Raw genomic sequence first — 12321 nt, 5'->3', positions numbered from 1 at the left:
AGAAGCGTTCGAGGAACTAAAGATGAGGCTGGTGGCTGCTCCCATTCTTGCCTACCCGAATTGGGATAGCGAATTCCACGTCCATGTGGATGCCTCTAACTATGCAATTGGTGCCACATTAGCATAGGAGGGAGGACATGGGCTCGATCACCCCATTTATTTTGCCAGCCGGTTACTGTCGAAGGCAGAGAAGAATTATAGTACTATCGAGAGGGAAGCCCTTGGGATAGTTTATGCTGTGCAAAAATTTCGCCATTATCTTCTGGCGACCTCGTTTACATTTTATGTTGATCACCAGGCATTGATGTACCTGGTGAACAAACCTATTATTCAGGGAAGGATCAGTCGATGGCTTCTCCTACTTCAGGAGTTCACGTTCACAATTATTGTACATCCTGGCAAGAGCCATGTCATTGTCGATCAACTGTCACGAATTAAATCCAGAGAGCCACTCAACGGAGTGAATGAAGATTTTCCCAATGCCCATTTATTTAAAATAGTTGCATTATCATCATGGTATGAAAGCATCGGGGAGTACTTGTAAACCTCTTGGTTTCCAGCAGACATGCTACCAGGAGAAAGAAGGAAGTTGGTTCTGAGAACGGGACATTTCAATTGATTAATGGGTTACTTTACAAAATGGGCCCTGATCGGGTACTAAGAAGGTGTGTTATGGAAGAGGAGATCCCAGGAGTGCTAAGGGAAGCACATGAAGAACCCGCAAGTGGTCACATGGGACTAGACACCACGGCGTGGAAAGTGTTGCTTGCAGGACTATCGTGGCCTACCCTGTATAATGTTGTGCGTGAATGGGTGGTGGGTTGTGATACTTGCTAGAGGGCAGGAAAACCATTGAAGAGGGACTTTATACCCCTAAATCCTTCCCATGCCGAAGAACTGTTCGAGCGATGGGGTCTAGATTTCATCGGACCATTGAAGGCTAGCCATGCACGAAGGTGTTGGTACATTGTGGTGGCCACTGAATATTTGACAGTGGGCAGAGGCACGGGCATTGCCAAATAACTCCGCTTTGAGTACTGCAAGGTTCGTTTATGAACAAATCATTATGAGGTATGGCATTCCTATTGAATTGACAAGTGATAGAGGTGGGCACTTTGTGAACAACATAGTTAAATTACTCACAACAGAGTTCAAGATTTTTCATTCCTTGTCAAGCTCGTACTATCCCAGAGCCAACGGCCAGGTAGAGGCCACTAACAAAATATTGGTATCAGTAATCTATAAATCACATGAGGTCGAACAAGAAGACTGGGAAGAAAAGCTACCATCCATACTGTGGGCGTACAGGACCACGTACAAAGTGACAACAGGAAAAAACACCCATTTAGTTGATGTATGGACAGGAGGCCATTGTACCGACGGAGTTCATGGTACCTAGCCCGCGGATAGCAATTGAGAACTGACTAGGAGACCTGGAGAATCTACGGGAACGACTATACGCGCTGGGTAAGTTGGACAAATGGAGAATGATGGCTCAATGGGCCACTAAAGTAGCCCAACAACGTCGGAAGTTTTGGCATGATAAGTTTCATAAGCGTATGGAATTCTGTCCAGGCCAATGGGTGTTGAAGTACAATGGCCGAAATGAGATAAAACCTCGAAAATTTAAAGTGAGATAGTTGGGTCCCTACAAAGTCCGAGAAGTAGTGGAGAATGGAGCAATCAAGTTGTCGACGTTGGACGACCAGCCAATCAAGGAGACAGTGAACGGGTCGAAATTAAAAATGTATCACCGTAGGCAGCAGTGGAATGACCCAGTTCGTCCGAAGGCGGGGCCTAGCCAGACAATTTGAAAAGGTAATTATTTTATTTTTAGTTTAAAAAAAAAAATTGAGAACTCAATGTACGATTGTGTTGATTGAATCATACGGATAGAAGAATGAAGGAAGTGCCAAAAGTCATACGACGATGAAGGTAACCCATCTAATCGGTACGACTAAAGGAAAAAAATTGTACATATATTGTGTGATGCAACCATTACGTACGATATGAAGCAGTGGCCACGGTGGGAGAATCGTATGATTAAAACAGGTGCAAGCCAAAATCCATACGGTGGTAGAATAGGAGATTTTCGGCGACAGGGAATAGAATTCCGTACGACTCAAAGGTGTCAAGCTAAGGAGAGATAATCGCCACCCGTGGTTTCACATTAGTACATTCTATGTCCGTTGACAAGACTGTCATAATTCCGCAGGGAAATCCGTACGTGGCGCCATTCAAATCCATACATTGATAGGTGTAGCAGGCGAAGTAACAAATCCGTACGATGGCATAAGGAGGAAAAGGTATGCAGAATCTATGCATCAAGCAGTGGATTACCAAATCCGTACAACGGAAGACGAAACCTGTACTATACTTGCAAGGTTTAATTCGTGCATATCTGAAAAGTCCGTACAGCAAATCCGTACACCTCAGGAGTGTCGAGTGGAGGAGCCAATCGCCAAAGAGAGACGTACATAGTGCGAGGGGAAATCTGTACAAGTTGCACCGTAAGAAGGAAAAAAAAATCGTACAAAGAGTAGCCATAACGGAGAAAGAAAAATAACGGTTTGTGAATAAGTATAAGTGCCCCACCAATTAAGAAAGATTAATTTATGGAGCCAAGGAAAGCGAAACTTGATTGGAGAAAACAGTTGCAGCAGTTAGAGCCTCTGGAAAAACAACTGCCCAAGAAAGCAAAAATGGCAGAATCCAACTGTGCAGCCATGGACAAAGGAAAAAGAACGTTGCCGTCAGGAGTAAGGGTTGCCGGAAAGACAGATACAGGGAAAGGGAAGGCAATGCCGACTAAGGTTACAACAAACACCATCACCTTTGAAGGGTTAAGCGACACTGTGTGTAGAGCATGGTGGCTAGAGACTCTAGACAATCACCCCATCAAGGATTCCCTTCGGCATGCATGGGTGCATTGGGCAATCCAAATGCTTGTATTCGCCATTTGGGATTTTAAGCCATGTCTCAGGATGATGATTACCACTTAGAATAGAAACGCTAGGGAATCTGTATTTACCTACCAATAAAGTACAGTAACGGTGTCATTTACAATGGAAGCATTTACCAGAGTATTCGGCATTTCTGGCGAGGGCAAGAAAGTTGACAAAAACGCCACAAAGATGTCGGTAGAACGAAGGCAGAAACTTCTACAGCTAGTGTGTCGTGGTGATTTGACAGTAGAAGAATGGGAAAGAGTGAATGCACCAAAGGGACGAGGGTTAAAACAGTCTTACATTGTGCCAGGCGAATGGCAATGTCTGCTCGATTTGATTAAGAGTAGACTCACGGGAGCCAGTCGAGCCTCAGACACTGTTGTACCCATGTTAGCTTTGATGAACGGATTAAGGAATGGTACAGTGTATGATTGGGCGTCTATACTGTCGGATAGGATTCATGACTTCATCACGCTAAAACATAAAGCCTTCTATATGCCCTTTCATGCCATTGGACTTTTCTTGGAGGCCGTCCGAACATAGGTACCCTCACAATGACATCTGTGGAAGCCGCAGAACCAGGTGGACCCTTCACGGCCACCTATCTTTTATTGGACTCACCTAGATACCTTCACAAGTAGCAGGGATGTCCAACCTAGCAGAAAGCGAAGGTGGCAACAGGTGGTGGATTCGGAGAGTGAGCTAGAGTCAGCAGAAGAGGAGGAGAGAAGCGCAGGGGAAGAGTCGGCAGATACCTCTTCCAGCAACAGTGGAGGCAATGATGCCTTCTGTCTGGCTAGTCGAGGAGAAGCGGGAAGGAGTCCTGTGGAGGATACATTGGATAGTGTTGGTGGTAGTACACGCGCAGAAGGTGTCATGGGTACACCCTTCAGTGGTACGAGTACGGTTGGAGTAGCACCATCGAGGGGGGTTAGACCTTCGAGAAAGGTGAAGACCGGACGGCTTATTTTTGCTCCAGCCTTCCTGCAGGTGGATGGTGAAATGACTCCACTCCCTACTTCGGGTATGACCATTGAAGCCATACCAATGCTAGGATTTGGGCAATTGCGACCTCCACCCATGCAGACACCCTTTAGGTTCGCCCCACCAGCACATAGAGTTTTGCAAGTCAGGAACCCGCTACAGAGAAAGGGGCCGAGTTGGAGAGTGTGCTTGCAAGGAAGGAGCCCGCTACAGAGAAAGGGGCCGAGTTGGAGAGTACGGTCCATGCATGGGATGCATGGTTGGACTGCTACTAGGCAACTCTCGGGGCACCGATTGGATCTCGACCTCCTTCACCACAGCCATTGGTGTCACCAAATAGTGGATTTAGAGGAGGGTAGTTCTCACCAGCAACAAGAGTCAGCTATGGATGTCTTCCAAGATAAGGTGCTTGGAGAGGACTATAGGGTTGTTGAGCCCAACCAACAGATAGCATTGTTGGTTGAAAATTTTGTACATTTGGGGAAATATACAAAATTGTGGTTTCAACCACAGCGTGTGGGTAAAACTCTCCTAATTAAGGGAAGGCTCCCCCTATCTAACTACAACTTTGAAAATAAAATAGGATGGGACAGCAATCTTTCTTCTTCTTTCAAGAAAGATAATATCCTTTTCTCTTCACAGAAAAGGATAGCGATTTGATATAGACAACAGTAACCACTTTCAAAATGAAATGAGAGAAAGGAAATGAAGTTTCCTGAAAGCGCAAAGACTTCCGTCACTTCCTTCGGGACGGGACAGCAATATCAAGCTCAAAGACTTGATTATGTGAAGTCCTATCTACCCTTTTCTATACTAATGCTATAAAGAACAAATTATAACAACTCAAAACTGGGATATCTTATTCCTTTCTACTTAAAACCATGGGAAGTAGTATAAGCTCAAAGACTTACAGCTATTTCTCATAAAATCTACTCCTAAGAACAAGTGAAAGCACAAAGACTTGCAACTTCTCTCAACAAAATATTTATTTTAATCTATATTAACCTCAACTACTTGCAGCACAAAGACTGCAAATCAGATGTGATTAAGCTCTTTAAGAAACACTTGCAAGAAAGATATATAGAACACAAACTCAAGTATGTAGCACAAAGACTCAAAGCTTCGGCAATTTCCTTCTATTCCTTTCAATTCTTGAATTCACACATGAAAGCTCAAAGACTTCTTTGCTGTAAATTTGGCAGAGTTTTTGCTTGCTTTCCAAAAGATAAAGATTACAATAGACCCCTCAAGTATTTATAGAAGAGGAGCCTTGAGAAAAAGGTGGGAGGATCCTAACTAACTTGAAAGATTCTCTCAACCACCAAAACTTATTCAATAACTAACTAAGACTTCAATAACTAACTAATACTTATTCCAACTACAGTCCTAATTGAACACAACTTGTAGTTGCCTTACATGTAATTACAAAAGTGCAAGTAATAAGTTAACTTGCGTTTTACAAAAAGACTTTTACATGTAACTTGTCAAAAGAAAAACTACAACTAAAGATTACAAATATGGAAAAATACAACTAAGTGTTGAAAAACACTTAAGTTGCAGCACGTGAAGACACGAATCCTTTAAACTTCTGGATGAACATTTGTAGTTCTTCAGGATCTGGTTCATGGGTGTTCTTGGCAACAACCATGGTCTTCACGATAGTATCATGACACCGGAGGAGCGCAGAGCTATTTTTATCCAGGATGGACTGGATTTCATGCAAAAAGACTTGGTGTTTCATCAACATTTGAATTGAAGCGGCCGAGAATTGTTCTCTCCTCCATTCATTATGAATCCTCATCTGTAAATCAGCAAGAATTTCTTCTTCTAGAATCAGCTTTCCATCCTGACGTAATATGTTGCAGGGGCCCTTTCACAATATGAGACAATATCTCGGAAAACTTCACCTCGGAATCTCGTTGCATCACCGATCTCCTCAATGAGGGATTTAAGAACAAGGGCCTTGTTTTCCAGAAGTTCTTCAAATTCCAAGTACATGACCCTGGAAGAGATGATGGCATGCTCCTGTAGAACACTCAACTGTTGTTGGGGCATGGTACGCCAGATTGTCAAACTATTTTCAACACTTTCCAGATTCTTTTTGAAAGTATCGGAAGTATGATCTAGTTTCTCCTCAATAGTTTCCAACTTAGACATCATCTGAAAAATGTCTTTCATCGCCTGTGCACATAGATCATGAAGTTGATCAACCCAGGAATCCAATGCTTGTACCTTCTGAGCAGCCTTTTCAACTCCACGAATTGATCCTTGGGAACTAGAAGAACTTGTGGGGTTACTCCCTTCAGCAGCAGGTTTTGTAATTTTATGAATAGCTGCCATAAGTTGTCATTTTTCCTCTTCTAGCTTGTCTTTCTTTGCTAGAAGTTCATCACACCGCTGTACCAATGAAGCTACAAAAAACTGAGCATCATGTTTAATCACCTCATGCGTTTGCTTACCCAATTCTATCCTTGTAACTTTGTAATCAGCATCCAACATTTCTTCAAGTGGCTTATCCGCAATGGGTTCAACAATTTCAGCTACCTTCATCTTGTTGTTGTCAACAGTTACTCTAGATAGTCTTGGCCCTTGTAGCAACCTTGGATCTGGATTGTTTTAGTTGCTGATAATCAAAGGCATCAGGTAAGATTTCTTGCTTCTTCCTCTTTGGAGTAAAAAAACTAAGCCATGGAGGTAAAGCCATCAATTCTCCTTCTGTAGCAGCTGTAGGCAAAGGAGAAGCGGTTTCTGTTTGAATAACCGTGGTCATCCTGGGAGGAATATTTGTTTGGACAGCGACCACGGTTTGTTCAATTACCAATGGGCATGAAGATTGCCTCATAAACTCTTCAAAATCAGAAGTGAAAGTGTCAATTTCTGACAGTTGGACACAAGCAAGAGTATCTTCAGGAACTTCCTGCGCATTCTCTTGTTGATGATCAGGAGGTGGCTCATATGCCGAAATATGAATAGCATTCTGAGGAGATTCATCAACAAGCAAGTCAGGAGGAGAAAGGGGTGTCTCAATGGAAACTGGAGGAATAATCTCATGAGGCGAGTCGGATGCTAGAGACTTGGGAGCATCATCAGATTGTTGCCCTTCTTCTGGATTATTCAGATCAATCACCTGAACATGAAATCGTGACTTTTCCTTTCCACGAACTGTTTGAAAATGCACAAGAATAGGGAAGAATCACAAACGTCTTCTTCCTCCAAAAATTCCTTGACAAAATCTTGCTTGAAATCCTCAAAGCTGTTTTTTCCTTGCAATCGGGTTTTTGGAAAAGAAGTGCAAGTTCGATTTTGCATGCACTTGTGAAAATTGGGTTTTTGGAAACAAATAACAAGTTTAAAAATTCAATTTTTCAACTATAAGGCAAAAATCGGGATTTTTTGACTAAATAGCAAGTTTAAAATGTCAAAAATGGACTTTATAGGCAAAATCGGGTTTTTAAGAACAAATAACAAGTTTAAAATTGTCACTTTATTCATTCCAAGGCAAAATCGGGTTTTGGAGAGAGATGTGCAAGTTTAAAATCACTTGCAAAGGGAAAATAAAATCCCTACAACAAGTTATAATTCACTGGCACACATGGAATAGGGGTTTAAAATCCCTATTACATGTAAAAACCATTAAAGTAGGGGTTTTAGAAAAGAACAACAAGTTTACTTGTAACTTAACCAAAAAATCCCTATTTTAACTGAAAAAACAAAAAAACAACAAAAACAACAAAGGGGAAATAAAAAGCAAATTACAAGTTTTATTTTTCAATAAAGTGCACATGTAATAAGCTAAAAATTTCCCTACAAAGACCAAAACAATGGAAATCATTAAAACTTGCAGTTCAAGGAAAATTCTCCACCTGCAGTCTGGGAGAAAAAACCTGAAATTGAAGGAAAGACATAGCAAACGAATCCAGAATGCAACGAAATTCGAAACGTAGTTCGAGGATAGACTGAGGATTAAACCAGTCCAAGGATTAGTCGAAATTATGCCCCGAGAAGCATGCCATAGAGTAAAATTCTCATTTTTTCACAAATATTTTATGTAATGGTCCTTCATTTTTGAAAACAAAAAATGAGGATAACAACTAGCTCTGACTGGGGAATTCTTTCATTTATCCTTCAAGATAGTGAAAGAAAAGAATCCAGAACTCTAATTGCCTTCCTCTTATCCATTGGGTCATAGAGTCAAACAACGCAAAAACAAACAAACAAACGACAAAAAACAAACAAGAAAAAGACATTATTTACAAGAAGTTACCTCGAATCTTCATTCAAAGTAATGCTTCAAATGTTGACCATTATAAGACAGCGCAAATGGTGTACCATCATGATAAACCAAGATAAAACTATCTTCTCAAGCAATACGGTGAATAGTGAAGGGTCCTCGCCAAAGAGAATCAAATTTACCATGTAAACCTTTCGGTTCCCTTCGCTTATCCCAAAGAAAAACACGATCACCAACTTGGAATCCTCTTTGCCTTGCTTTTTTATCAAAAAGAACTTTGACTTGTTGCTGATGCTGAGCAATCCGATCCACCACTTGTGTTCTTCGTTCTTCCAACTGAGAAAGATACATAATCCTTTGGTCTAAAGCATTCTCAAAAGTTTGATCTTCAATTTCTTTAGCCAACTTAAGAGCGGGAAGTTCCAAAGTGATGGGTATTTCTGCATTGATCCCATAAAGAAGCTGAAATGGTGACATACCAATAGCCCTTTGGGTGTAATTTTGTCCGCCCATAAAGCATCAAAAAGAGCTTTATGCCAAGACCTTTGATTTTCTTCCACAAGCTTGCGAATAATAGTAATCAAATTTTTGTTACTTGATTCCACCTGACCATTACCTTGGGGATGATAATCGGATGAATGAGTTAACAAAATACTGTATTCAAAGCAAAATTGTGAAATTTCAGAGGAAGAAAAGGTGGGTGCATTATCAGTCACGATTTTGAATGGAACACCAAATCTAGAAATAATATTCTCCTTGAGGAATCTACATACTATCTCAGAAGTAGTGTTCTTTACTGGTATTGCTTCCACCCACTTGGTGAAATAATCTGTAGCAGTAAGGACATACGAATGACCTGCACTTGAAGAAGGATTGATCACACCAATGAAATCAATACCCCATTGACGGAAAGGTTCTTCAACAATAATCGGCTTCAATGGTAACGCTGCAAGCTTTTGTTTTCCCACAAACTGTTGACAATGTATACATTTACGCACCCATCTAAAAGCATCTTGAAAGAGAGTAGGCCAATAATACTCAGCTCTCAAAATTTTGTGAGCAGTCACTGGTGCAGAAAAATGTCCACCACAAGCCTTGTCATGGAAAGATTCCAGCAATTTGATTTGTTGTGCTTTGTCAACACAACGGAGGAATGTACCATCAATTGCTCTTATGTACAAACCAACATCCCATAATACAAAGTTCACAGCTTTCAACTTGATACTTCTTTTTTCCTTGAATGACAAATGTTGTGGACATTCACCATAAGTCAAGAAAAATGCTATATTAGAGTACCATTCATCAGTAGTACTGACAAACAACACCTTGGGAAGATCTTCAGAATCATCCAATTCTCGCTCCTCTGGAATACGTTCCGCCATTAGCTAACAGAGTCCTCTTCCTCAAACAAGCTTTGTAGGCTTAATCTCCAAATCATACTCTTGGATTTTAGCAATCCAATTCCCTCTTTTTGTGCCAAACTCTTGTTGTGTTAAGATAGACTTGACTGATGTATCAAGAACTAACACAACGGTATGAGAATTTAGGATGTAAAAACAGAAGTTCTTGACTGCTTTAACAACCGCATAGGCATTCTTCTCAATAGAGGAATACTTGAGTTCATGAGACTTTAAAGGACAACTCATGAAAGCAATAGGAGATTCAATCCCTTCTGAGTTTTTCTGCATTAGAATAGCCAACATAGTATGCTCGGAAGCATAACTATACATGATGAATTCCTTGGTGTAGTTGGGACATACCAACACGGGTGCATGAGCAATTGTATCTTTGATATCATTGAATGCAGCTTTGCCTTCTAAATTCCGATGGAAAGCAGTCTTTCCTTTCATCATATCCACAATATGACGAGTCTTTTCTGCAAAGTCAGGAATGAATCTCCGCAGAAAATTTACCTTACCAAAGAAAGAATGAACAACAGTCTTATTGGATGGCAAAGGGAGATTCTGAATAGATTTAACCCTCTCAGGATCAATTTTTATCCCCTCCTTGGAAACAATATGACCAAGAAGTTTTCCCTCAGTTACCCCAAATATTGACTTCTTGGGATTAAGGGAGATGCCATGTTTGCGACATCTTTCAAGAACATCTTGTAAGTGAAAAAGGTGATTCTCACGATCTTTAGAAAAAACAGTAAGATCATCAAGATACACTACAATATATCCTGCAGTGGAGGCGCCTGCCATGATGGAGGAGTGGAGGTGCAAGGAGTCGGCTGGCGAGAGTGGGACATACTTGTTGTTGCGGCAAGTGGAGCAAGTATTCTGAGACGGCTACTATGAGCTCCGACATGCACAACGTTTGGCATCTGGGGCGGAGGCAGAGCGGGTAGCTCGGGAGGAGATAGCCACTCGGCTGCAGACAATTGAGGAGGAGCTCCTACCGCAAAGGGCTCGAGTGACGACATTGGAGGGGGAGTTGGTCGAGGCAAAGGTGGAATTGGCATAGGAGGCAGCTACGTAGTAGGCTGTAGAGACTCGCCTCACTTCAGTTTTGGAGGAGTTGGACAAGAAATATAAGGAAGTCATGGAGGCGGTGTTCATGGTGAAGACTTCGTGGGAGTGACACCTGTTACTCAAGCAGGACCTCCAGTATAGGACACAGCAAGTTTGCCAGTTGAGAGAGCAGTTGGCTGCATCTGCATCGACCCCTCCTCCTGCACCTTCTTCTTCAGGGACGCTTTTTCAGCCCCCCGCTCCTTGATTTCTTTTTTGTAGTGGTTGTCATTGTGGTATCCCCATTTTGTTGTGTGTCGTCCAAAGACGACTCTCTTTTTTGGGGGGGGGATAATGTTGTTGGGAAAATTAGGATTTGTTAGTAAATGTTTAGGGGTCGGCGATTGGTCGACGGTTGCTAACGGTTGGCACCGGCAGCCGGTCGACACTCCATGTATATATATCTGTGTACCCCAATCTCTAGAGAGGATTATGTTGTTAAGTTATACTGATATCATTCTAAAGATACATTGTAATGTTGGCATTAATGAATATACAATTCTGAGTTCTCTACATTTCGTGCACGTGTACTATTTTGTTTTGCTCGCATTCTATGATGATCTAAACCATACCCTTCGGGGCAAAACAAATACTCACACACACACCTCATACACTTCCTTTCTTTAACACCTATCACATGCTTCTACATATATACCGAAGGACATACACACCAGGATAATGTGTCGGCCTAGCTCAACACGTTATCCAATAAAACCTTTGAACATAAATGAGATAACCAAGTCGACCTCCGCAAGATTCTGCCCAGTCCGAGACTCTGAGGTTTCAGCCAAAATTTCTCATTGCTGGGCTGAGTTTTAAAGCTATGGCTTAACTCTAGCTTCCACTCCCATTGTTGGGCTGAGTGTCATGTTCATATATATATATAATTTATTATTCATTCAAATTAAAGGTATGAATGAACCACTTTAAGTGTTAAATAATCAGTTTATGTTACACATTCATATTAATATTACATACTAAATATTACATATTCATGTCACACATTAATAGTATTATTATTATCTTATTCTTATGACAAACAATTAATTAAGTAATATTTGATTACATTAATTATCATCTCAAAAGGAGCCATCAACAAACACTTAAGTATCGATTCCTCTAGTATCTAAGGAATACCAATTTAAGGAAAATCTGTCTAATCGAGTGATTAGTCATTTCCATCAAATTTAAAATGATCATTGACCTTGTTGCCGGGAATAATCATTATGTTATGTTGTTATATGTTTATGTTGTCGTCGGTAATAATGAGTTACGGCGGTCAGTTAGTTGGCCGACGGGTAGGTAGTTGGAGTCGCGACGGTTGTGTCGCACCCCTTCGGGTATTATATATTGTGTACCTTTTCTTCGAAGTATGATCATGTTAGTCGTGTCAGATGTAATGTTATAAGCACTTATTGTACATGGACTGTGGAATTAATACAGAGGCTGATTATTTAATATATTTCCATTATGTTTTGTGCATTTACTTTCTGCATTTAACCGTTTACCCGGGAGGGCAAACATTTGGCGCCGCTGCCTAGACGAACTCGGGAACGGAAGACATGGATGGCGCACAGACACAATGGGCCTACCCGTTGGTGAAGTAAACCCGGAGGCCGACGATGCGCGGACAAAACTTTACACA

At 41.3% G+C, this 12321-nt stretch overlaps 1 protein-coding gene across 4 annotated transcripts in view; it reads right to left on the bottom strand.

The window, feature by feature from the left end:
* LOC131061524 (sodium-dependent phosphate transport protein 1, chloroplastic) overlaps window positions 1-12321 on the bottom strand; it is a 313012-nt gene that overhangs the window by 88118 nt on the left and 212573 nt on the right. The gene's annotated exons all lie outside the window — the stretch shown is intronic.

This window comes from Cryptomeria japonica, chromosome 8, assembly GCF_030272615.1.
Source record: "Cryptomeria japonica chromosome 8, Sugi_1.0, whole genome shotgun sequence".
In the NCBI taxonomy this organism is placed as follows: domain Eukaryota; kingdom Viridiplantae; phylum Streptophyta; class Pinopsida; order Cupressales; family Cupressaceae; genus Cryptomeria; species Cryptomeria japonica.
The sequence above is the reverse complement of the archived record's forward strand: the minus strand, read 5'-3'. Positions and strand labels throughout refer to the sequence as shown.